The sequence below is a fragment of the Fistularia commersonii genome, chromosome 23 (genome assembly GCF_037954325.1).
Source record: "Fistularia commersonii isolate RoL2024-O1a breed Wild chromosome 23, RoL_Fcom_v1.0, whole genome shotgun sequence".
NCBI classification, from domain to species: Eukaryota; Metazoa; Chordata; class Actinopteri; order Syngnathiformes; family Fistulariidae; genus Fistularia; species Fistularia commersonii.
In genome coordinates this window covers 14,272,621-14,299,992 of record NC_141306.1, presented here as the reverse complement: position 1 = coordinate 14,299,992, position 27,372 = coordinate 14,272,621, and the positions used below count along the sequence as shown (strand labels likewise).

The 27,372-nt window shown below is 48.6% G+C and overlaps 1 protein-coding gene across 9 annotated transcripts in view; it reads left to right on the top strand.

Moving 5' to 3' along the window:
- tcf4 (transcription factor 4) overlaps positions 1-27,372 on the top strand; it is a 184,614-nt gene that overhangs the window by 26,213 nt on the left and 131,029 nt on the right. The window lies entirely within an intron of this gene.

Genomic DNA, 27,372 nt, shown 5'->3' with positions numbered 1-27,372 from the left:
GTGTGTGTGTGTGTGTGTGTGTGTGTGTGTGTGTGTGTGTGTGTGTGTGCTGCTGACACTCATGAAACGCCTGAACTTTTCTGAACCCCCGACAACGTGTGAATTGCGCCTCATCCCTGGACGGACATCTTTAAAACAACCGCCGCTCTGTTCAGCGCATAATTCAGTTTGGTCTTTAGAAGAGTGCTGTTGTTATTTTGAATAGATGCACACACACACACACACACACACACACACACACACACACACACACACACACACACACACACACGGATGTGCTTTAATGTGTTTAGAGAGCAGCAGAGCTCTCCTTACGGCGTGCCCAGACATGTATTATGTGGTTTTCAAAGGGGAAGCCTTTACTTTAGTGTGTGTGTGTGTGTGTGTGTGTGTGTGTGGGTGTGTATGTTCGTGTGTGTGGGTGTGTGTGCATCTATGATGGGTGTGGGTTTTTCTTCCTTGCCTTTTTTTTTTCCTCCAGATCAATGCAGTTATAGAGCTTGCAGTCACACACACACACACACACACACACACACACACACTTTCTCTCGCCAGCAAGGCCTGTTCTTAGTCAAGTGCCACACTCTGCCCCTCTGACATCTGGTCCCTGAAACCTCTGGAGTCCCTTTTGGTGTGTATGTTAGGGCATGTGTACGTCTGTGTTCAATTAAGCAGCTATTCCCCGTGCACGTGATAGACTTGGGTTTATTGTGGAGCTCGACGCCGCCGCCGCCGCCGCCGCCGCCAGAGGAAACGTATGGAGAGCCTTGATATATGCAAGGATCTGCTGTGACCGAAGCCGTCCTCTGGAATCGCCCTCTGCACACAAACGCTTATTCTAGATCTCAACGGGAAATGTTCGCAGGAAGAAAGACGACTTGCGACTTGTTCGGAAGCGGCCTCTTGTCCGATGTGCGCTTTTATACCGGCGTCGCGCTTGAAACGTCCCGCTGGCCAATAGCAGGGTTTGACCAGCCTCCAGGAGGAGCTTGTAGCGTGAAAGAGATGCAAAGGATTGCAGAAACTGCTGCAGCTCAAGCACCTTCTTCTTCTTCTTCTTCTGCTTTTGGCTTTTCCCTTCAGGTGTCGCCACAGCGAGTCCACTTTCTCCATCTAACCCTATTCTCTGGATCCTCCTCTCTCACACCAACTACCTTCATATCTTCTCTCACCACGTCCATAAATCTTCTCTTTGGTCTTCCTCCGGACCTCTTGCCAAGCAGCTTCACCTTCAGCAACCTTCTACCCAGATCTTCACCATAGTTTGGACATGAACACTCCTTTGTTCATGTCCAAAACATCTCAATCATCACTTTGTCTCGGTCATACATGTCCTGCACCTCTGTGATAAATTCTTCTTTTCCTTTGGGCTTCTCCCTTCAGGTGTCGCCACAGCGAGTCAACTTTCTCCATCTAACCCTATCCTCTGGATCCTCCTCTCTCACACAACTACCTTCATATCTTCTCTCACTACGTCCATAAATCTTCTCTTTGGTCTTCCTCCAGACCTCTTGCCTGGCAGCTCCAATTCCAGCATCCGTCTACCAATATATTCTCTATCCCTCCTCTGTCCATGACCCAACCATCTCCGTCCGGCTTCTCTGACCTTCTCTCCAAAACATCTAACATGTGCTGTTCCTCTGATAGACTCATTCCTGATCCTCTCCATCCTGGTCACTCCCAAAGAGAACCTCAACATCTTCATCTCTGCAACCTCTCGTTCTGCCTGCTGTCTTTTGGTCATTGGAACAGTTTCTAGTCCAAACATCATGGCTGGTCTCACCACTGTCTTGTACACCTTTCCTTTTCTTCTGGCTGATGTTCTTCTATCTCTTGGTACCCCTGACACTTTTCTCCACCCACTCCAACCTGCTTGGACCGTCTCTTCACCTCTTTTCCGCACTCTCCTACGCTCTGGACTGTTGACCCCAAGTACCTGAAATCCACCAGCTTCTTGATCTTCTGAAGAGTGCTAATCTACAACTGCAAGAAGAGGGTTCTGGGTGCAGGAGGCCTGACGGGATCCGTTCGGGACGCATCTACGCCGAAGCGCTTGACACTTCCTGTTGACAGCCGCCCTGCAGTTCTGTGTCACATGACAACCTCTGTTGGGAACACCAGAGACGGTGCCGTAAGCATGCCGGGCCAGCGGTGGGCGCTGTGACTTAGCGGTGAACTAAAACACGTGTCTGCGCAGTCACTTCCTGTCTGGATAGCCAACGCCAACACACAGCGGGGAGTCTGGTATTTCCACGGACCGACGATGAGGCGGAGTTCCTGCTCGGAGTGACCCTGGACGGCAAGGAGGGTATGTTACCAGAGTCCGGGAAGCACTCTAGTCGGCCATTGTTGTTTTGGTCGCACAAGTGACTGCAGCTCCAGTGTGCGTGCCTGTTCTCACAGCTTTTGAGATGCCGGGATTGGGAAATGATTTAAAACCGTATATTCCCCGTCTCCAGGGCAACAGAGGACTTTTTAGATCTTCGCACTCTATGTTTCCGTGCTCCGCTGTCATGAGTAGGTGGACGGCTGTTTCGCATTGCCGCGTTAACTAGCTCGTAGCTCGAGATCCATCGCTTTCCGAAAATCATGATTTAGCCGTTAAGGATGCGAGCTGATGTCTTCATGTTTATCAGCTGATGTTTCGTGTAGAAGAGAAAAGTTCCTGGAACTGTTGGGCTCAAATTTGGATCCAGGAAGTTACCTCATCCAGGGGGGACGTTGTCATTTTAAGGACCGTTGTGACAGAATTGTGTTTTTACACACTTCACCGCGGACTTACAAACTCCGGACTTACTTTAGCCAAAATGTTGATGTTCCTCTGCGAGCCCTGGAAGCCGGAGGAGCTCGCAACTCTTTTACTTTTCATTTTGTCGCAAGAAAATAGCCGACCAGTGACCAAGGGAGTTTTTAAAAATGGCGCTCCGTTGTTTGCGAGAAGGATCTGGTCATGGTGGCGGCTTTTGAGCTCCCTTTTGAGTTCCTGTCAATCTGTAAACAGACCCTGCAACGCAGCAGGAGCTAAGATGCTTCTAGGAACTGAGGTCCATCGTCCCCGGCTCCTATTTTGTCTGAATGCATGAAGAAATGGCCTCCTTCCTGAAAAGTCGTGTCCGTTCAACACCTGCGCTCACAAGGACTTTGTTTCCTCATCTTTGAACTGAAATCGTGCCCACTCGGCACTGAAGGGCCCGAATCGCAAATGAGGAACCATGCGATTCTTCCCCGGCTCGTTTCAGATTTGCAGGCTGCATTAAGAACGGCACGACGAGTAAGGACTCCGGGTATCCCATCGTAGTCTTGAAACAGGGGGTGCGGCACTTTATGTTTGGAAAATCATAACTGATTACAGGTATCTTTCCAACTCTTGCAATATTGGAATGTTTTTACAGTATTTTGTGCGTCTATGGCACCAAATGCAGGTGTTTAGATGATGTTCCCAAACCCAGCATTCCCCCAGGAGCATGCTCTTGGAGACAGCGTGGTCGAATAGCGTTAACAGTGCTAACAGCGCTTAGCGATAGCAGCGCTAACCGCTACGTGGTAGTAGCCGATGCGATTCGCAATCCTTCACCTCGACTGGAATGAATGCGCGCGCGTCCGAATATCAGCGCGTTAACCGCGATCACTGCAAACAGCAACCGCGGCAATTTATTTGTGGCTAATACCTCTAACTTCGGATATTATTGAAAAGGAACCGCGGCCGAATGAAGTAGCGGCGGGCTCTCAGAGGATGGAGGAACACACGCACGTGCAGCTTGAAATGTGCAAATTAATTGGATTGCTGCTGCGTTTCAGCTACACTTTATGAATCTCATCTGCGGTAGGATGTGGAGTTCTGGTTTGCAACAATAACAAATTGGTCTGATGGCAAACAAACTGGAGCAAATTAGCGGCGGGGATGTTTACCTGTTCCTTAACAAGCTGCGTTCTCACTCTGCTGAGCCCGACGTCGCTTCTCTCTGTGGACTCCGTGTTACTCATTACTCCACCCGGGCTACTTTTTCATGCGGTTCTATCCGTGGCATGTCAAATTAATTCCCGCTTTAAACGTCTCCAAACTTATGATGGCTCGCAAGTCAAGTCAAGGGAAGTCGAGGGAAAACTGTTTGTTTGTTTGTTTGTTTAGAAGTTTATTAGGACAGTGTACACTTACATTAAGCACTGAGATGTTTGCTAATTTCCATCTGTAGTCCTGGACAACATAAAACTGTACAAAATAGACAATATATGTAAAATATACAAATAGGCAATGAAATAACTACAATATAGAAACAGGCAATCAAATATGTATGTTGCAAGTTGAAAGTGCTATTTTTGTGATATTATTACGTTGGTCATCTGGGGGCCATCAGATGTTAGCTAGAAGGGTAACATCGGGCAAAATACCCGTCGTGGATTGGTCAAAAAGGGTTTCTAGGCATTTTAAAAGCTTTTCGGCATTAAAGTCGCGTTACGTAGCTTCTTTATTTATGTTCCATCGGAGTCGAGCAGGTCTAATGAGATGAGATGAGAACAACTTTATTTATCCCGAAGGAAACTGTTGTGCCAGAGTTTCAAGCGAAAACATAACAATAATAGATAACAGTAGGAAGGAGGGAGTTGCCAGTAGTGCCAGTAGCCCTGACAGCTACATGCTAATCATACACGCCAAAAAGGCGAGACACGTCGGTCGCGCGTACGTCATTGAAACTTTCAACAAAAACCCCAGGGGCTTTAAATAAGTCCAACGGAAGGAAGAAAAAACAAAACAGCAACCAAATCAGGGGGCGTTCAGTCTCACTTCCTGTTTTAGTCCCTCCGGCTCAGCAAAGGGGCGCCGCTCCGGTGGCGAGGTTGGCGGTTCGATCCCGGTTTCCCCGTCCCGGCAGGAATCGGGTGGAAAGCGCCGGAGAAGCTGGAAGGTGGCGAACGTTCTCCCCAGGTGGAGCCCCTTCACTCCCCCTGCGACAGCCACTCACTCCCAGCCGCTTCCTGGTATTTTAAGAACCCGAAACACGATTTGAAACCGGGAGGTCCAGTTCTTTAGAAAGCGACATTTGACTTCTGGGGGTATTTTTTAACTTTTTTTTTTCCCCCCCTTTTTTTTAAAGGCCAGGGGTTTTCAGGGCGTCCTGAGGGGGAAACACAGCGTACCATTTCCTAATTTGCCGCGGATAATAGAAACAAAAAAAAAAAAACCAGATGTCACTTTTACCTCACGGTATTTTTAGCGACATCTCGCCGACCCCGGGATGGAGAAGGACACCTGTGGAGGGGAGTGGATGAGTTTCGGGGGGCGAGGAAGGGAAGGTGGTGCAAAGATGGAGGCCGAGAGAGAGAGAAGGGAAGAAAGATCTCACCACCTGCCTCCATCTCTCTATTACATTTCACAAATTAAAGCGGTATTATCTTGAAATATTTAAAGGTTAGATGAATGTCGATAATGGATCTAGACAGCCATTAAGCCGTAATTGCTCTCTAATGCAGTTAGTGAAAGACATGGGATACAATTTGCCGCAAACAGCGAGAGGACGGGGTAGAGATGTGGTAGAGAAAGAGGTCTTTATTTATTGATTTTCATCCCGGCTGTGGATTTAAAGCAGAGCCGCTGTTCTCGGCGTCGGGTCTTAATAAGACAGAGACGGAGGCTGATTAACTCGTCAGAGAGACTCCGACGGGCGGGAACCTGAGGGGAGGCTCTGCGAGAGACGGAGCCGAGGTGAGATTTTAACACCAGACAGATGGAGTCGCTTTTACATTTACATTTAGTCGCCACGTCTTGTTTTTGCTCTTTTGGGAAAACGTGACGACGGCAGGTGTCGTGGCGTACTTTCACGATACGCTCAAAACCGACCGACGACGGTCGTCGAAATCGACTCCGGTCCGCTCCTTTTTTACATCGAGGAAAAGAACGCCGCCTGAAGAGGGTGAAAAGACTACAAAAATGGCTGCCGGAGGTTACCGTGTCAGCGGCTGTCGCGTCTGATATATATTCACGTGTCGGTTTATTTATGTACATATATGAATAAGGAGCGTGCCCTTTCTAATCAGAGTGGACGGCGCAGCAGATGGCGCCGCGCCGGTTGTAAAGACGCAGGGTCACTTTTCCACGGGCCAGACTTTTGAACTCTCGGATTTGGCGCTGACCTAACACCCGCGCCTTATCTCGCCCATCGCAAGGACTCGGAATATAACTGGATTACGATGTTTCCAATTTGCGTCGGAAGAATTACACGATGAAGAACACCGCTGCGCTTGAAGGCCCTCGAGGAGGCCGCCAAACGCCGTCTCGCGAAGCCCGTACGAGGGGTTGCGATCGGGATTTCCCCCCCCGAACCTGGAGGTTTCCTGCTAACTGGTCCTCCAACTCTCGCACCTCCCTGCACCCTCGTCCAGATATTCATCCCATAAAACCAATGTGGCTAATTGTGATGCCGTCGCTTCATGAGTGTGAAGAATTCTTTTGGAACGCAACTTCGAGACCCTTGGCGAAATTTTCTTCTTGGGGCAACTGGATTTGAAGTTCTTCACTTGAAGATACCGTATGTTGCCGGTGTTTCGGAGAAACTCCGAAGGGAGCTCTACAACCGCGGCATACCGGTACATCTTAAACCCCCACAACACCCTGAGGCAAAGACCCAGATGTAAGATGGAGAAAGTGCTGACGATTGTGACGAGCAAACAACCCCCTCCGGACTCCAGGGTCCACCTACACCTGAAGGACAAGGGCCATTCCTTCCACGACAGCAAGCTCGGTATTCTGTCCAGAGAAGACAGACGCTTCCAGAGTCAACAGAAGAGGAGGCCTCGGACACAACCTTTCCCCAACATATTAACGCAAGCGAGATGTATAAGCACACATGAACCGGATCCATCCGCAGCCTCCAGACAACCAGGAAAGATCCACCACCAGATCCAGACCCCGGTAACTTCCCCATGAGCCTCCGTCCATGTGATCCCGTCGGTTTCACTCATCAGTCTGGCTTTACCTTTTCGCATCCCGATCCAGGTCATCCCGCAAAAGTCGCTCCTTTGTCCCCATCCAACGACAGCCCCGTTAGCATAACAACCTCCTTAGACCCTAGTTTCTGCCCATCAACTCCGCTTACATAACAAGCCACTGTAACCTGGACCCGCCCACAACCCCGGCAGTGATATTGGGAAACTCCCCACAGGCCGTTAGGACTGAAGACCGAAGGAGCCTCTGGGATCAGGGCTGAATCGTCCTCAAGAAATTCAACTCCCGTAGCCACAAGAAGAAGATTTCGACCAGAATTCACCGTGACCTGTATGACTGAGAACCTCCACGGACATCAAGCGATGGCTTATGTCACTTTTATTTACAAATCAACTTCCAATCAACACGGGCAGCAAGTTGCATTTACGCTTGTTTGGTGTTTTAAAACTACAACATTGCAACGGTTCTTTGGAAAATGGTTGAAACACCAGAGAAGCCCAGGCAGCCGCAGGATTTGATGTGGACGTCCGGGTGAACTGGATAGTCAAATTTGGGACATCTCACCGTGGACCAGACGCTCTCTTTCCTCCCCACGCCGTCGAGATCGAAGGTCCGGCCTATAAACGGGAGATTTTCCTCGCCGCTGTCACCAAACGCTTGCTTCGGGGGGAGTGTTGAGATCCGGATCTGCTCCGCGTGCAAAGTGTCACCAGACAACTCCGGTGCGATTTGGTGCCGCGATAATAAAACCCGATGCGTTTTCGGTCATGATTCAATGCAGATGCGCCGACATTTACCCGAGGGTAGCCTGCGTTCCCGGTGGCCGAGCTACGATGCAGCGAGCGGTTGGACTCTTAAATCCACGGCGTCGCTCACGGGTGGAAGGGTTTGTAAGCAGAAGGGGTTTGTGAAGTCGGCTCGCGTCGGAGAAACTGCCGGAAGCCTTCGTGTTTGATGCGCTGATGAAAGCGAAAACCATCTTAGATGGAAAGGGAGAGAACGTCGTCGGGCGTTATCTGCGTGTGCGTCGCTGTTTCTTTCCTCGGTTGGTGTGTATGTTGTGTTTTATGATCTGCGTGGGTGCTTCCGTAGGAGTGTGTGTGTGTGTGTGTGTGTGTGTCAGTGACTAGCTCGCTGTGTGTCCCCACAGCCTTGCACCCATGCAGACATGCTAACTCGTTAGCAGCTTCTCACTCCTCGTTTCCAGAATAGGAGGTGCCATCCAGGTGGCAATCCCACGGTGAACCTCTTCCCGGTCGGCGCTAACCGTCGCTGTTGGTAACAACCTACGCTCGGGGAGGGAAGGGAGGGTGTATCTGCATTTTATAGAGGTGATTCTCTCCATTTCACTCAGTCTCACTTCCTCTGAATAATCCCTGCTAATTTTGGATCAAACGACCAGTAATTATGATCCAAATCGACACCCAGATCGTGCACGCTGGTACACGTGCACCTTGTGATGGACTGACAGCTGATGAACCCTGATGACAGCAGCTGTTCGAACCAATGAATGAATGAATGAATGAACGAATGAATGAACAAACGAATGAATGAATGAACGACTGAATGAATGAACAAACAAATGAATGAACGAATGAATGAACAAACGAATGAATGAACGACTGAATGAATGAATGAATGAATGAACAAACGAATGAATGAATGAATGAACGAACGAATGAATGAACGAACAAATGAATGAACGACTGAATGAATGAATGAATGAATGAATGAATGAACAAACGAATGAATGAACGAATGAATGAACGAACAAATGAATGAATGAACGAACAAATGAATGAACGACTGAATGAATGAACAAACGAATGAATGAATGAATGAATGAACGACTGAATGAATGAATGAATGAACGAATGAATGAATGAATGAATGAATGAACGAATGAATGAACAAACAATGAATGAATGAACGAACAAATGAATGAACGACAGAATGAATGAACGAATGAATGAATGAATGAACGAATGAATGAATGAATGAACAAATGAATGAACAAATGAATGAATGAAGAACAAACGAATGAACGACCGAATGAATGAATTAATGAATGAACGAACAAACGAACGAATGAACGAACAGACGAGCGAATGAATGAATGAACAGAGTGTCTCATTAGTTTTGGCTGCAGGATCTTGTCTGCCGCCTGCTGGTCACCAACAGTATCTTTGAGGAATCCTGTTCCATCCAAGTGTAGCAGATGACCATGAACCATGAAGGTTAAAAGAGCAAACACTGTTTCTATTTAAACATACACCACGTGCACAGTTATCAGGTGAGTTGTATTTTTGAGGATTTGTAATGTACAACTGCAGTGCTCTTGGTTAGCAATCCCTCAAACCTGAACATTTAAGTAATAAAAGTGAACTTTTTCCTGCACCGCTGCTTGAAGAAAGGCTCTTTTAGAAATTGCCAGTCGGTCGGAGAGTTGATTCGGAGTTCAATTTCAACCCGAAAAGGTCCAACTCGCTCATCTTCAATAATAGCCGGTGCCTCCGTGTCCGTCCGTCTGCTGGGTGAAGACTCACTCTCGTCCCGTCAGTCCACAAAACCTCCGAAACATCTGTCTTCAGATATTTCTTGGCCCGTTCTCGACGTTTCAACTTATGTGTCTTATTCAGAGGCGCTCGGGTTTCAGCTTTCCAAACCTCCACCGAACACCCGGTGCTTCCTGGTAGCTTCACCTTTCATTCTTCTCAAATCTTTAGCGGTTCATTTGCATCTTTTGACACGTTTCTTGCGACCACGTTGACGACTTGCGACGAAACGTTTGACGTCTCTGTGATCACGCACAAATATCTTAGATAAATCGAGAGTGCCGCGTCCCTTTTAAAGACGTTTTACCATTTTTGACTTTTCAGACTCGCTGAAATGTCTTTTTTGGTCCATTTTTCCTGAGAAGAACCTGCCTAATAATCATGATGTAGGGTGTTGAGCTCCTGAGATCAGCTAACACACATCACCTCGTATGCGCTAAATCCAGTTAGCATTCAAGTTGCTTGGAGTTGAAATTATGACTAAAATGAAAATATGGTCAAAATAAGGACCTCATCTCTGGGGTTAGGGAGAAAGTGTGAAGCGTAATGAAACCTTGTGTGTGTGTGTGTGTGTGTGTGTGTGTGTGTGTGTGATGGACTGCCGCCTTCATGTGTACCTCCTTCAAAGAAACATCATTTCGGTGGATCTTGTCAAATCTTCAGTTATATCATAACAAATATATGATAACAAAGCATTTATAATCAACCCGTGTTGAAAAGACTCCCCAAAAAGTGTATCGGCAAACAGGGCTGGATCTATTTTCTAATCAATACATTTCCAAATAAGACTGGATGCAAGTATGATCAGAATGGCTCTCTGGGAAAATTAGCTTGAGTTTCAAAATGAGTGTATTTGCCGCCGATGCTGCTCCTGCAGTCTGACAGCAGCGTGTGTGTGTGTGTGTGTGTGTGTTTGCGTATGCCAGCGATTATCAATTGGCAATAATCTACGTTCCCCGTGGGACGGAAGTTGTGATCAGGTCAGAATATTGGCCGTAATCCATCGTTGTGTCGGTGTAAGACCTTTCTGTACTCGGGAGTGGCTGCAGAGATGAGCTAGTAGGTTCCTGATCCAGCGAGCAGGGGTCTCGCTCGGGGTCTGGGACGCCTGAATCGGAGAATGTAGGTTAGCGAGTGCATCCGTTAGCCACTCATCTGGAAGCCCGCGGATGCTCTTGAGGGCTTAAAGCCAGACCTTTGACCCTCACCGGTTCCCGGGTCGTTCCTTGAGTTCCCTCAGAGTAAACCTGTGCACCTCACCGGGCCACAGATTCTCCCTGCCAGGTAGCCAACTCCCTCATCGGCGTATGCTAGCGCCCTCCACCTAGCCACCTAGCCGCCTAGCCGCCTAGTCACCTAGCCAACTAGCCGCCTAGCCGTCGACCAGGCTTCCTGTTGCCGCTTAGCCTTCCTCTTCCTTTTTCCTGACCAGTTTTCTTCCCTCGTTGGTGAACACCAGTGCTTCTAGCCTGACCTCACCCTGACCGGTCCTCCCAGGCCTTCACCAGGCCTTCACCAGGCCTTCACCAGGCCTCCACATGGATGTGCTCGCGCCCTCCGCCTAGCTTCCCGCTGCTGCATGTACCTGTGTTTTGGAGTCCCGTGTCCATCACAACAAATATATATCTATATATATATACTGCTCAAAAAAATAAAAGGAACACTTGAACAACACAATGTAACTCCAAGTCAATCCCACTTGTGTGAAATCATAGTGTCCACTCAGGAAGCAACACAGATTCATTTGGACTTGTTTTAAGGACATTACATCAAAGTTGGATCAGCCTGGAGTTTGTTTTTACACTTTAATTTGGAGTGTGATTCCTAATCCAGACCTCCATGGGTTGATACAATTGATTTCCATGGATCATTTTTGTGTGATTTTGTTGTCAGCACATTCAACTGTGTGAAGAGCAAAGTACTTCATAAGAATATTTCATTCATTTAGAATCTAGGATGTGTTTTTTAAGTGTTCCCTTTATTTTTCTGAGCAGTGTATATACATATATATCATTATAACGGGCACTGTGATTGACAGCTGACGAGTCCGGGGTTTGACCCGCCTCTCACCCGGCGGGTGGCGTCCGATCCGCCCGCGGCCCTGGAGCGCCATACGGGCCGGAGATCATGAATACTCATCTATATCAGGCTCTATTCTAACCGGGAGGATCCAAAAACAGTTAAATATGATATATTTCCACTTTATATGCGGTGATGGGTGGAGAAGCGACGCCTGGCTCTTCCTCACCTCTATCTCTGGCTGCAGTTGGTTTCATCGCTGGCTTTTTCTCAGTCGAGTGAAGCGGAGGTGATGGAATTCACCTGCTCTCACTTCCCCATCGCCGCCTCAAAACCAACTGCTACACAAGTAAAGGGCTCCTTCCTGTCCAGATGCGGGCGTATGCCGCATGTGTGTGTGTGTGTGTGTGTGTTCTCGAACAGCTATATTTAATTCAATCCCGACCGCGATAAATCCAGACACTCGCGCACGTGATGCCGGCCTGCAGAAGAGCCTCCGCCTGGACGTTCGGCGTCTGGACGCGCATCAAACTTTAAATATGCTCTTCAACTTGAATACGCTTCATCCTCAATGTGGCTCTCAACCATACAAGTCAGAGATTATTAATAAGAAATTATCGAAATACAGTAAAAATGGTAAAAAATATTATTATTTTCGTCGCTGTGATTGGAGACCCTAAACAACAAACATACTCTGCATGGATTAAAGTCTTTGTACTTTAAAGACCTTAAAACACTTTATAGCCTTGACATTGACGCTTTATATTTTCATTTGTATTTCTTATTCTCCCTCCTTCCTACTATTATCTATTATTGTTATGTTTTACTTGAAACTCTGGCACAACTTCGGGATAAATAAAGTTGTTCTTATTCTTATTAAAACTTCTCACACACACACACACACACACACTTGTAGACATTCCCAACTGTTCCCCACCTGAAAGACATTTCCAAAGTTTCCATTGGTTGTTGATGAAGTCGTCCATATGGAGACGTTGCTCGCCCCCCTGCGGAGATCATGCACGTCCGTGCGCGTCTCGTCCCGGCCGCCGCCGCCGCCGCCGCCGACCGCGTCGTTTGAAGCGCCGGCGGAGCGTTTTGATGAACTCCAGGCTCGGGATGATGCGCGCAGGTTTACTCACAGAGAAGGCGGCGGGGGTTCGGCAAACCCTCGTCATCCTCTTCACGGTTTATGCCTTTTATTGCACTTTATGCTCAAGAGTGTGTTTGCACGCATGTGTGTGTGTGTGTGTGTGTGTTTCACCTGGCTTCAAGGACAAACTTCCCCTCGGGGGACATTTAAGTTAAAGTTGAAGATGAAGTCACCTCCTCACGCAGGTTTTTGCTCTTCGGCGGCGTCTCGGCCCGAGACGGTGACATTTGACCGTCCGTTCACTTTAATCCCCTTCCTTACGGCTTCCCTTTGGCTTCTCGGTGCTTCGGATCAAAGATGACGCCATTAAAAACGCATCATTCGAGGGATTCTTTCACTCCGTTTCGATGGCTTTTGGTTGAGAACTCATTTTCTGTTGCGTGATGTAATACTTTAACTCACAGATGTCGTTTGTTCTGTGTTTGCTTTATTCACCGGTTTTGCAACTTCGGTCGACGGCGCTAAACAGTCAACATGTTAAACAGGCATTAAATAAGTGAAAGATGAAAGCGAGATCGAGGCGATGGAGGTCGGTTGTGCAAAACGGCAAGTCGGGCAAAGCGGAGCGAGGTGGATGCAGCGTCAGCGGAGGACCGGGTCACTATCGATTAGGCCACCATGGGAAGAACGTGCTTTTGTGGTGGCTAGTTTTGGTCTGGATGGACCGCAAGCTCCTGCCGGAGGGGAGCGGTTGGAAACGCTCACAGAGGCCTGCAGATCCTGGAGGTGTCCAGGTACAGTTGAGGGTAGATTGGCTGCAATCTACCCTCTGCCCTTGTCTGGTGATGGAGGAGGCGAGGATGGACTCTGATGGAGGTTCAGAAGTGCACCATCATTGTCTTTGGCAAGTTGAACTTCCTTAACTGCCTCAGAAGGAACATCCTCTGCTGCGCTTTGTTTGTGAGACTATTGTTCCCAGGAAGTGGAAAGACTACACGGTGCCAGCCAGGGAGTCCCTCAGGGGACCATCTCCACGCCGGTCAGGAAGTGGTGGATCTCCCATCTGTTAGTGGACTCATCCCCACCAGAGATGACTCCGATGAGGGCGGTGTGGTTCGGGAACTTCAGGATCTTCACAAACTGGTGACGAGATGGAGAAGAGTGGAGGGCCAAAGAGCACAGCCTCTGCAAACAGGATCCTAGCGTAGGTTGCTGCTGTGTCCAGGTGCTGTGAGAGGGCCAGGTGGACAGTGCCGTCTACAGACCCGTCGGTACTGTCGCAGAGTGCGGGGTTTCCAGGAGCGGGTCTATGATGGATCTGAGGTGGGACAACACAAGGCGCTCAAATGACTTCATCACCACAGAGGTCAGGGCAGCAGCTCTGTAGTCACCGAATATGTAGTCCTTGGTTCTTTGGAGACGGGGGGTAACGGCGGAGGCCTTGAAGCCGGCCGGTCCATGGCATGTCTCCAGTGAGGTGTTGAATATGTCCGTAAGCTCCGGGGACAGCTGGTCAGCGCAGTGCTTCGGGGTGGATGGGGAGATAGAGGCCGACCCAGATGCTTTGCGTGGGTTCTGCCTCTTGGAAATTCTTTTCACATCTCCTTCCGTAAGGGAAAGAGGTGTTGCTGAGGGGGCGAAGGGGAGGGGAAGTAGGGCGGCCCTACCTTTCGACTGGGGCCGTTTGGCTGGAACTGAAGAGTGGCGCCACTGGGGACGGAGTCAGGACTGTCGTTGGCCAGGCGCGCATCGGTCATGCAGCGCGGAGGCCTTTCGGTTTGAAGTCGGCGATCTGTCCGAACCCTTTCCGGACAGAAGCGGAGTTGAAGATTCTGTGAGTGCGGCCGTTTAGCTTCCCGCGCCCCCTTGCTACATCTGTACTTGCCTGCTACTCCGAAACGCTACTTCCCTTTCTGACCTCAACCGTTGGAGTTTTGCCGTAAACTAGAGTTTGTCATTATTATAACTCACCCGAGTGTACGAGTGTATGTTGCCGTCCTCACCGAAGTTGATGTATGATTTTGCCGGCCTCTGCGTACTCGTCCAGATCGTCGTCGGCGGACCCGAAAACATCCCAGTCGGTGCGGAGGTCGTCCACGGTCCGCTTCTTTGGTTTGCGGAGTTTCAGTATCTGGCGGTATGGCGTGGTCAGGGAGTCCAGGTGATGAGCACCGCTTGCTGTGGCGTATCAGTGATCCGGAACGCTCTCCACCCCGGCATATAATAAACTCTGTATTTCGGGAGTTCCTGGATGAGGTTCCCTTTGTCAGAGTCACCGAGCAGAGTCACCTATCTTCCTCCTCCGGCATGTACAAAGGTGAGCGCGCTTTTGACCAGGATGTCTGTTAATTCCACCCATGTAGTCATGAAAGTTGGGAATAAGTCAGCGGGAGTTGTGGTTCTGATGATTCATGAGCTCCTCTCTTGTTCTACAAGTAATGATAAAAGAGATTGTAGTGTTTCATTGAGAGTATTTACCTCGAAGATGGGAGGAAGACGCCGGTGGAGGAGTTTTTCATTTGGTGTTCGATACTGGCGACACACTTAAACCTACACTGTCTTGCTAAATGTAACGCGCACGCTTCGCTACACTTTACGTCGTAACTTCATTTAGCAACGCAGCGATCGCTGCTAACCGACTGTCGGACGCCTCGTCCGTCGACGTTCCACCGCCTTCTCGCAGACGACCCATGCTCTCCGTCACGACTTCTCCGTCTCTTCTTGGACGACCTCGTGCACCTCGCTCATGTTCTGCCGTGATTTTTGCCGGGCCACCTAGTGGCGGGCGGCACGTATGACTTGCAAAGCAAAAAAAAATCCGCTGATCGACGGCTCAAATCGTAAGTCAGTGCACTTACTTACCCGATCCAGTCTGTAGGATCTGGCATACATGTCAGCGACAGCTTGGAGTTCACCTTGTTTTTTTTTTTGGCCCGTCGGCCGGCACCGGGGCTCCGGGTCTAGCTCGGACAATTGCGTCGATATCGATAATTTACTTCGGGCACGTCTGTCAGGCGAGAGGCTACCCTCCGGGTCCGGGCGGTTCGTCTCACAACCGGCAGAAGGCAAACAGCGCAGGTGAAAGGGCAGGGCCGGGTTTCTATATTAGTCTCGGCATAAAAACAACAACAAAAAAAAAAAAAAAGAAAACTACCCGCTTCCCTTTATCGATCCCTCCCCGATTGGTGGGTTGTAGCCGGAGCAAAGGCCTCGCCCACGCGAGCCCCTCCGGCTCGCCTCGGTCTTGTTTACGCTGGATGACAGCGCCATGAAAGGAGGGTGAGGAGCGGCAGATGAAAGCAGATCGCGGCGGGGAGGGAGGCGGGGGTGGAGGACCGGGCGGACGGGGAGAAGAAAGGAAAAAGGGTGGAATGAAAGGAGGGAGGGGTTCAGGTGTTAATGAAATGTGATCTGTTCAAGATGGGCAGAGTCAGCAGGGTGCGGGCGACCAGCTCCGCCTTCAGAACACACAGCGACGGGACGCCTCGGCCCAGAGCAGAGTCTGTCAAGCCCTCGGCCCTCCGACGGGTCGGCCGCTCGACGGGCCGACGATGCGAGATGAAAATATCGGTGGGAACAGAGGCCGCCGCCTCTTTGTTAAGAGTTCTTATGCTGTGCAGCCATGGGAGCTTCCTCCTCGCAGCGTCAAGGTCGGATTTCGTGTTCTCCCCTAGGCTACATGTGCCTAGCAAGGACTTGCTGAACCTTGAACTCGGGTGAGCTCCAGGTTAAGCGCTGTAGATCATGATTGAATGAACGTTCTAATCATCCGCCGTCCCAATTGTCTGGTCGGTTTCCAAAATGTCTCGGATGTTTTCTCTGTCACTCTTGGTTCTCTACCGTCAGGCGCGATGTTTGGAGTTAGGGGACCGTTGTGGGCTCTTCTGTAGTTCCATGTGAAACTCAAATTTGGCCAGAAAACATTGTCTCCTGCCGCTAAAGCTCTGCTAATAATCACTCCTAGCAGTTTCTTGCACCTCAAGCTACATATTCTGCGCCTCAAAAGAATTCCCAACCCACTGCTTTGCTTCAAACGAGGTCTGAGCCTCTTCGAGGAGATGCGTGTTCTCTTGTGGGTTGTCTGAGTGACGAAATGTCTGGCCCAAGCCCCGCCTCTCGACCCTCGGCACCGGATAAGGATTCGCCGCTGTGGCATAGAAACCCCCTGAGAAGTGTCCGGCTTGAGTTCGGTTCCAGAGAGTCGCCTCTTCCACGGTACCGCCATGACATGTACCCTAAGCTTCACACTAAACAAATCCCTGAAGAGGAAGACGACACAGGTGACGTGGAGGTCCACGATGTGCTGCCATGGATGCTCAGATGGGTTGAAGTGCTTTATCTTCTCGCTGCGCTGCAACTCAGGGGAAGAACCCTGTTAGCTCTGGACTAATTTTGGTCCGAAATGTAGATGTTCCTCTGTTTCGGACCTCCGGGTCTGTCCATTTTGTCCCAACAGCTAACCGGGGTCAGTCCGCAAGAAGTATTTTGTAGTGGACGTGGCTTACGACTTCCGCCAATCACTTCGGTCACATGAGTTCCTGAGGAACCATAAAAAGCCCCTGCCTGGGAGAAGGTGGATGGTTCTAGGACCTGAGGTCCACCGCTGAAAAGCGTCCGGGACCTGCTAAAGGGCCTCCGGCGTAAAAGTTCTTCGACCCCTTCCGAGTGCGAAGACTTCTTACGGCGCAGCTTTCGGTCCCCTGCTGGTAGAAGGTTTGAGGTTCTGGATCTGTGAGCGCAGAAGAGATGGAAGGAGGAAACAGCCACTTTGTCACAGCTGAGAGAGGGGAAGAGAGGGAATAGGTAGGAAAATAAAAGATGGAAGGCTGCTAATTAAAGCCAGATGTCAAGGTACGATTCTCCGAGCTTGTTCAGGCGCTTCCCGATTTTACTTCCCGCTCTTGTTTAGAGAGCGTTTTGCTCCCGCGCATCCGGCCCTCTGGACTTTCTCCAGTCGCAGAAAAAAAAGGCTCACCTTTCTCTCTCTGTTTGACGAAGCCTCGCTCGTCCCTCTGTTTGCGTTGGCCGTCAGCTGCCAGGTGTGTGTGAGATGGAGTTCAGAAAGACGACCGATGCGAAAAGCTCCGCCGAGAGAAAAGGGTCGTAATTGAATCGTCAAACAGGGATCTACCCGGAGGAAAAAAAAAAAAGAGGACCTCGACCGTGACTTGGCCCGTCCGTGTCGTGTCCGTCTAGCGGCTAGTTAGCATAGCGACGGGGGAATGCTTCCCTCCGGCGTGCCGATGCGATCCAGGCTACCAGAACACTGCGGCCTGTAGGACGATACAAGAAGCCGCTAGCGGCTAGCGAGTCTTGCGTTTGCGAATCCCGACATGCGACGCCACCGCGGCTGCCGAGTCACCGGGAAATTCACGTTGCGTCTCTTGAAGGAAGTAATCCGGACGTATCGTTTTGAAAGCGCAGCCTCGGACGAAACGAAATACTTCGTCCGTGAGAAGATACGCATCCGGCCGCTAACCCGCTTAGCATGGCGCTAACCGGGGTTCCAACCTCCAGGAGATGATGAGATGAGATGAGAACAACTTTATTAATCCCGAAGGAAATTGTTGTGCCAGAGTTTCAAGTACAAAAACATAACAGTAATAGATAAAAGTAGAAAGGAGGAAGAATAAGAAATGTAATGAAATATGAATTGTCTAACTGTTAGCAGTAACTACAAAGATTGAAGATTCCCTGCGCTCGAGTGCCTGCTAGCGGCTAACATCAATCGACAGGAACTAGAATCAAATAAAGCAAATCGCGGCCCGGCGTGATTTGATAAGCATCGCAGTTAAGGAACGGATGAATGATTCCAGAAAATCGGAGGTAAAATCGCGGCAGAAACCGGTCTCTAATAACGTAGCGGCTGCTTGTTTAGCGCCTTCTCCGAATTAGGATTCAGCTTGTAACCGGCGCTCAGCACACTCTCTGGCTCCCCGCCTTCATCTGCATTGTTCTCATTTATTTTTTAATTTTTTTTTTTTTTTTTTTTTTATAAAAAGTTCCGCTAACTCTGCTGCTTTTTTAGCTTCCGACCAGTTTGCACTTTCCTTTTTTTTTTTTTTTTTTTTTGTAATTTCCTCTCTGTTCCTCTGGTGGCGGCGATGGTGTGTGGAGATCTGAGCGCCCGGGCTTGGCTCGCCATCACATGGGCCTGTGCGGAGAGACGGGAGGGGGTTCGTCAAAGGAATCGCCCGCGCCGCTTATTCAACCACAGAGATTGGAAAACAAGGGGAAAAACACACACACACACACACACACACACACACACACAAAAAGGAAGGGACTTCTTATTATCAATATTAATCTCTCTTTTTGGAAAGGCATCTGTGGGCTCCCAGGCTTTAAAAACAAAAAGAAAGAAAAGAGCGCCGCTGATTCAAGAAAGCCATGTTTGAACTTGCTAATGTTTTTTTTCTGCACTTCTTCTGACTCCCTCCTATTCTCTCTTTCTCTCTTTCTCTTTTTCTACGAGCCATTCTCTCCATTCATTTATCGTGCCATTAGCTCTCCAAGCTGTTGTTTGTGTTTTGCTTTAATGTGCTTTTTTAACCAAAAAAAAAGGAAAAAAAAAGGCAACATAAAATAGGGACAAGTGAAAGTAAAGCGTGTCATCCATGTGCCGATTGGTTGCTGTGAATATGTGTGTGTGTGTGTGTGTGTGTGTGTGTGTGTGAGGGCACTGGCAGCACTAAACTTACTCGGGTCCAGATGTTCTAATTATAGAACAGCTCTGCTGCCTAATGACAGGAAACGCTGGCCCCTGTGTGTGTGTGTGTGTGTGTGTGTGTGTGTGTGTGTGTGTGCAGAAAAAAAACAGACACTAACACATCGACTGACTGTACGTGAGACAGAAACATGAATGAAATTCTCATCATTAACCTTCTGAACCCCGGTTTCCTTCCACCGGCCTGGTGGAGATCTATGGAGATGTTTGGAGATGTTTGGAGATGTTCGAGATCGTGATTTTTGTTTTCGAATTGATTGGAATCCCCCTGTGTTTATCTCAAAAAATATTTCATGAGATAGTCCTGTTTATTTTTTGGATTTGAGCTCCATTTCCTGCGTCTGAAGCCCAGAATCGATGAAAATCCACTTCCTGTCGCGCTTCTGCGATGACGGTCCTCCCTGTCCCCTATCTAAATCTCGTTACCGCGGCAACAAGATGTCGATCGACGCGTCGTCTCCGACTTGTCTTGTTGATCCGTAACCACGGAGACGAGGGTTTCCGTGACGGAGCGCTGCCTTGCTCGAAGGCGCCGTGAAGGTCGCGGACGTCGGCTTGGTAATCCGACTTTCCCGCAAAGAGCAGGTGAGGAGAGGAAAATGGGATGAATTAAAGACGGGATGACGGAGGAAGAGAAAAGAAAGAAGGGATGGAAAAAAGAAAAAGAAAATATTATGAATGAAAAGAAACAAGGGGTTAAAAAGAGAGCCAGAGGAAGAGGACGAGAGCAGGACATGACTGACCTCACCGATTGATCATTACATCACTTCCCCTGCGTGCGCGCGCACACACACACACACACACACACACACACACACACACACACACACACACACACTGGCAGAGGAGACAGTAAGAATTAAGAGTTAGATTATGTCTTTGTATCTTCTTTTTTAAAGCCGCTTACACAGTCTAACACCCGCAATCCCACTGTGTGTGTGTGTGTGTGTGTGTGTGTGTGTGTGTGTGTGTGTGATTACCAGTGATAACGTGAATGTAGTTCAGGGACAGTGAGAAGCTTCTCTCTGCCTTTCTCAACAAGGAGTCCTTCCACCCGAGACGTGTCCTCACATGAGGACGTCACTAAAGTCCTCATGTGAGGACATTTTGGATTTCCCATCTGAGAATGTGGCGTCTGTCCTCACTTGAGGTCATGAGATGTATGTGTCCTCGCATGAGGACGTTGTAGGTGTCCTCAGATAAGAACATGAGATGTACTGTCACATGAGGACATAAGAGACATCCATGTCACCACATGTGGACACAAAATATATCCTCTCAAGAGGACGTAGTAGGTGACTTCATATGAGGTCACGAGATGTGTCCTCACTTGTGGATGTACTTTGTGTCCTCATGTGTGGACGTCAGTTGTGTCCTCATCTGAGGATGCGAGGCGTGTTTTCGCCCGAGTATGTTGGAAGTGTCCTCAGACTAGGCCGTGAGATGTATTGTCACAAGAGGACACAAATATGTCCTCACCTGAGGATGTCTTTCTCCATGTGTCCTTCTTGTTGTGCTTCCTCTGCCTCCTAAGGCGATTGTAGACTAACGTCCGTCCTGGTGATAACACGTAATAACAACCATCTCAGTGATCCGTGTCCTCCAAGCCTGGCTTCCGTCTCTGTCCGCTAGATCCCGGTCGTCCACTCAATTGCACCTTGACTTTTTGGCGGTATCTTCGGCTGTCCCGCCTCTTTGGGAAACTCCAGGAGCAAGGGATCCGTTGCTGGCTCCTCCTGTGTGCATACCGAGGTGTCCCGGGCAGGACGCTAAGCCTCCGGATGCTTCCGCCGGTCTGGTCAGCGGCAGCTCTGGGTCCATCGGTGTGCGATGGGGTGCGAATGTGGTTTGGAGGCCAGGTGGTGAAAGCCGATGCGTCCCGAGCATTTCGGCCGATCCAGGCTACCAGAACACCGCGGCCTACAGGACGATACAAGGCGTCGCTAGCGTCGCGGTTCTGTTAGCTTCGCTAGGAGTGGAGTTTAAGAGCTGCGAAGACGTCCTGGGAAAGCGGCGGACGTCCTTTCACCCTCATTCGCACACAAATACTCACCAATCTGGCAATTCGGGGTCTCCGATGAACCTCCTGCATGTTTTGGGACTGTTAGCTAAAAGTGGCGACCTTCTTGCAGTGAGCAGGAAGTGCTAATCACCGTAAGCTGCGATTTTAATAAAGGACAAATAACATACGTTTCGTTGTTACTCCGACTCCGGCTTTAAATACACTCGTTTTTTTTTCATTTCTGGAAAACGTATCAATCTCGCCCCCGCCTCCTCCCCCCGTCTCGTCCCACCTGCCTCTTTCTCCTCGGCGGTCCTCGTAAACAGATGTAGGTGCTCAGCGACGGGCCAGAACGCTACGTGGTTTTAATGGTGTTTATTTAAATCTGCCTCCGAGCGCCACGTTCTCCCTCCCCCGTAGCGCCGTTTCTCCTGCTGCTGTTTACAATCGCCGGGGTCCCGGAACATCTGAGACGGAGCCGGTTTGAAGGGCTCGTCGTAACCGTCGGCGCGGGGGAGGCTTTTCCTTCTTTTGTTCCCCTGCCGCAGTGGAAGACCGCAAGCAAACACTTCTGGCTCGGTCGCTACGAAACGGGACCTTCCGCTGGTGTCGCGTGATATTTTGATTTTGCGTTTTCTCCCGGCGGCTCCTTTCAGGGGTCGGAAACACAAAGGTTTGATCGGAGAAACACGAAAAGTCGAAAAATAAGAGGATGAACGGATGATTTTTGAGGAATTGGTAGCGCACAGCTGGTGCTGCTTCCCGGCATCATCCATCCATCCATCCATCCATCCATCCATCCATCCATCCTTTCATTCATTCATTCATTCATTCATTCATTCATTCATCCATTCATTCATCCATCTATCCATCCTTTCATTCATTCATTCATCCATCCATTCATTCATTCATTCATTCATTCATCCATCGATCCTTCCATTCATTCATCCATCCATCCATCCATCCATCCATCCTTTCATTCATTCATCCATCCATCCATCCTTTCATTCATCATTTATTCATTCATTCATTCATTCATTCATTCATTCATTCATTCATCCATCCATCTTTTCATTCATTCATTCATCCATCCATCCATCCTTTCATTCATTCATTCATCCACCCATCCATCCTTTCATTCATCCATCCATCCATCCATCCATCCTTTCATTCATTCATTCATTCATTCATTCATCCATTCATTCATCCATTCATTCATTCATCCATCCATCCTTTCATTCATTCATCCATCCATCCATCCATCCTTTCATTCATTCATCATCCATCCATCCATCCTTTCATTCATCATTTATTCATTCATTCATTTTTCATTCATTCATTCATTCATTCATCCATCCATCCTTTCATTCATTCATTCATTCATCCATCCATCTATCCATCCTTTCATTCATTCATTCATTCATCCATCCATTCATCCATTCATCCATTCATCCATCCATCCATCCGCGGCTCTGAACAGACAACATCCATTTATTCGGGCTAATTTTCCCACTTTCTTCCAGTTAACCTTTGCCTGCTGCATGTTTTCTGTGGAGGAAACCCACGATTTTCGTCGGAATCGGACCGCTAACCGCTAACTGCTAACCGCTAACCGCTAACCGCTAAACGCGGCGCCGTCGTGGCTCCCGTCCCGTCCCTTTCCCTCCTCGGTGTTTTTCCGAGACGCCGATCTTCCTTTTCTTTCTTCCCGGTTCCTTCATCTTGGTTTCAAGTCCGTCCCCGGGTCCCGCTGTCTTCAAGGCGGCGGCGGCGGCGGCGGCGGCGGCTCGCCGTGGCCGCCGCCGTTACCGGGGGGAGATGTAGCGTCTGAAAGGCTCCCAGTCGGGAGGGTGTAAAATGTTTGATTCCAAAGCGGAGTTTGGCTGAAGACGAATCTTGCGAGTGTATTCAGCGGAGACAAAGGTGAGGAAAACACCGGGGCCTCCTTTTCATCTTCTCCGAGAGCAGAATGTTTCATATTAGCGTTCCCACAGAGCGCTTTATGTTCACCATTATTGCGTTTTATCTGTTGTTTCACCGAATCTTTAAACGCCGCCGAGTCCCATATGTCTGCTTTTGATGATGGATTTCACTCAAAGCGCAGAATAAAAAAAAAAAAAAAAACATCTCCATCATTTTTTTTTTTTTTTTTTTTTTATTTTTTATTTTCCAAATCCTCAGATACGTCTGGGTTCGCCAGAGATCTTGCATGCGGCGCGTTTGATTTGACGAATTACCTAAAGCACTCAGAGGACTCTTTCTGATCCTGGCTCGGTGAATGATGGGCGTGCTGGTGTGGCGGTGTGTGTGTGTGTGTGTGTGTGTGTGTGTGTGTGTGTGTGTGTGTGGGTTGGTGGGGGAAGGGGTCTGCAGTTAATTATAGAGTTTGGTTGGAGACCAGATGAGAACAGTGGGGCCATACAGCTCACACAGGTGCCTGCGTGCACATGCAGACACACACACACACACACACACACACACACATACACACACACACACACAATCACACGCCTGATGTTTTCGCAACATGACAACTGTCCTCAATTTCTGTCAGTCAGAACCTATTTATTATTACTCTGGTGTGTGTGTGTGTGTGTGTGTATGTGTGTGTGTGTGTGTGTGTGTGTGTGTTTCACTTTGATTAGAGGTTATTTACCCTAATATTCATAGTTTTTTTGAGGGTCGGGGGGGGGGGGGGCTATCTCACTTGTGATTGGCCGATAGCTGGGGTTCACACGGCCACATACACACACATGCAACTGCACACACACACTCACACACACACACACACACACACACACACTGCATTTCAGAGTTCATTTTCCTGTGATTTTGAACTTTTTGAACAAAGAGAAGAGATAAGAAAATGCTTTATCCATCCCAAATGGGGAACTTTTTGTTTTGTTTTATTTTAAGCACTTTTTTGGACATGCTGATTTTATTTGTGTGTGTGTGTGTGTGTGTGGTATCCATGCCGCTATATGCTCACTGTAAGCATGCATCCATCCCTGGTGCGTCTAGGAAATGTCTCCCGTTGCCATGGCACCGAGTCGGAAACCACGGCGACCCCTTGGAGAAGAATCTGATTTATGAATGAGGAGAGTTTTAAAGTACTTTAAAAAATCAAATAATGTGCTTCTACGTCATTGCAATCAAACGTTTCCTCTTTGCAGAGCCTGTCAGGTTCTCTTAATATAAAGATTTAGAAAAGCACGTTCAAAACACACACACACACACACACACACACATATTCTCACCTCTTTTATTTGCTTCAAATGTAAATATCACTAAAATAGGTTTTCTTCTTTTTTTTAATGAAGATTTCTTCTCTGGTGGCTGAACAAATAACGGGCGCATACTTCAAAACATACAAAGAGCAGCTTGATGGCCACGGGCGCCCAAAGAGAGCACGGCAAACACACACACACACACACACACACACACTGGCTAACTGTATTAATAGGAGCCTGTTTTGTGTCAGGCAGGTCTTAATAGGATCACTGTGAGAGACATGGAGCTGTCTGTCATTCTAAGTTCATTAACCGATGATAGATAACCTACACTGTATGAGCGATTGTGTGTGTTTGTGTGAGAGATGGGAGACGAGAAATATGTGTGTGTGTGTGTATTTTTCTGTTGTGTGTGTGTTTTCTCTCCCACCGTCTCCCTTCTTCTGCTGTAATTTATAGCCCTCAATCGGAGTCCTTATCAGGTGCAGGACACATGGAGGCCTCCTTCTGTCCTCCTCCTCCACATCTTCAACTCTTGCCTTCGTCTTCCCTCCTTTTCAATAAGGACGCTTTAATCGCCGTCCGCTCACATCTGGAAGTTTCTCTCTCTTTCTTTTTTTCATCCTGTCTTTTTCTTTCTTTCTCCACTTTTTGCTTCCTCCGCTCGTCCCTGACCGGAGGGCAGATCCAAGCCTTTTCCCCGTCACGTCTGTTTGGATATTAATCCATCTCATCCAAGTGTGTGTTCAGCCAAAATCCGTTCTTTTCCAAACTCAGGGTGTGTGTTTCCCTTCGTCACGTCGGTCAGGAGTTATTTGTCCGATGGAGTGTGTGTGTTCCTGACATCTTAATGGGAGGAACACCAAGATAGACACAAACACATTATTATCTGCTTCATCGAGATAATATTCAACTTAAATCTCTTAATCTGTAAACACGCAGCCTTTCGCTTTAGTTTGCACCGAACACACACACACACACACACACACACACACACACACATGCACGCGTGCAGGTACTGTTGTTGTCGCTGTCGCTGCGTCTCCTGGTCCGATCGGATGGCGCCTTTTTGTAACCCAATCCTCATTCTGTTGTGCACAAAACACACACACACACACACACACACACACACACACACACACATTCGTCTCTTACTCAGATAAGCTGACATTCCAAATGACTTGACAATGAGTGTAAGCTGCTCACGCTACACACACTGACACAATGGAGAGCCTATTGAGGAGAGATTTGTGCGTTACAATACTACAATACATGAGGCGCACACACGCCTGTGTGTGTGTGTGTGTGTGTGTGTGTGTGCTGTTTTTGGGAGGGTTAGTGTGGCCGCTCAAGCCCCGACTGTGTTTGCGTGTTTCGGCTGAGGCGGATGAACCGATCTACCTGACGTCTACCTACACACACATCTTCGGAGGAGATCAGTCACGGTTCGGTCAACCTAAGAACACAGATATCAGACCGATGACCTCATTTCCTCCGTGTGGCGCTACTTCCTGTCTGAACAGGTGATTCAAACCTGGGCGAGAGTTTCAATGACACATTTGTGTCCGAAAGCTTTATTCCTTTCTCCTTACTTCTCCTCATTAAATGTGTTTAACGCCGTTAATGAGCGCTTAAACATCACGGCTCTCCGTCTTACGCTGAAACATCCTGAAACATCCTTCAGGGCTCGCCACAGCCAATCACATGCCTCCATCTAATCCACAGCCAATCACATGCCTCCATCTAACCCACAGCCAATCACATGCCTCCATCTAACCCACAGCCAATCACATGCCTCCATCTAACCCACAGCCAGTTATCAGCCTCTATCTAACCAGCAGCCAATCACATGCCTCCATCTAACCCACAGCCAATTATCTGCCTCTATCTAACCAGCAGCCAATCACATGCCTCCATCTAACCCACAGCCAATCATCTGCCTGAAAGTATTTTCAATCAATATTGAATATAGAAACTCCATTTTTGTTCCTTTTCTTTAATTTTGTACGGATGATTACATACAAAATGATGTCAGCACATTTATCTGATTATTCATGATTTTAAAGTTGAAATAAAAAGGCAAAAGAAAAAAAATATTTAAATTTTACATTATGTTCTATTTACATGATAGTTGGCCCTTGCATTAAAATTAAAGAAGAAATGTAGCCCGCCAGCCAAAATAATTACCCACCCCTGATCCAGCCCACAGCCAATCAGCTGCCTCCATTTAACCTTCTCCTTTGCAACCTCTGCTCTCACATCATCTACCTTCCGTCCAGCGGCCTCCTCTCAGACGCTCCCCTACGAGAACTTTCTTCCCAAATGGAACCCGTGACCTTTGACCCCGAGGCCGACCTTTGGCGTGGAAGCAGCTTCCCTTTATCTTCCATTATGTTTCACGGAGCCACAGTAAACGCGGGCCGATCGCTACCAATAATGTTTAATGACACGGAGAGGCGTCCGCGAGGTGCACGGAGGCGCACGGAGGTGCACGGAGGCGCACGGAGGCGGCGCCGCTGCTGCGTTTGTTGACGACGCTCTCCACCGCCAAACCCAAAACCTCTTGCAGGAACTTTCGTTTCACAATAGCTTTGTTCGAAACGTGCACGACCTCCTTCTAGCCCAGGGGTCGGCGACCCGTAACACCCAAAGAGACATTCGGACCCGGTTTCCTCGGAAAAGAAAACAATGGGAGCCGCAATTACTTTTTGACGTCTAAAATAAAGGCATCACTGTATATATTGCTTTTTATTACCTTTACACTTTGTATAAACAAGTGTGTCGTGTGTTGCTTCTGAAGTTCACA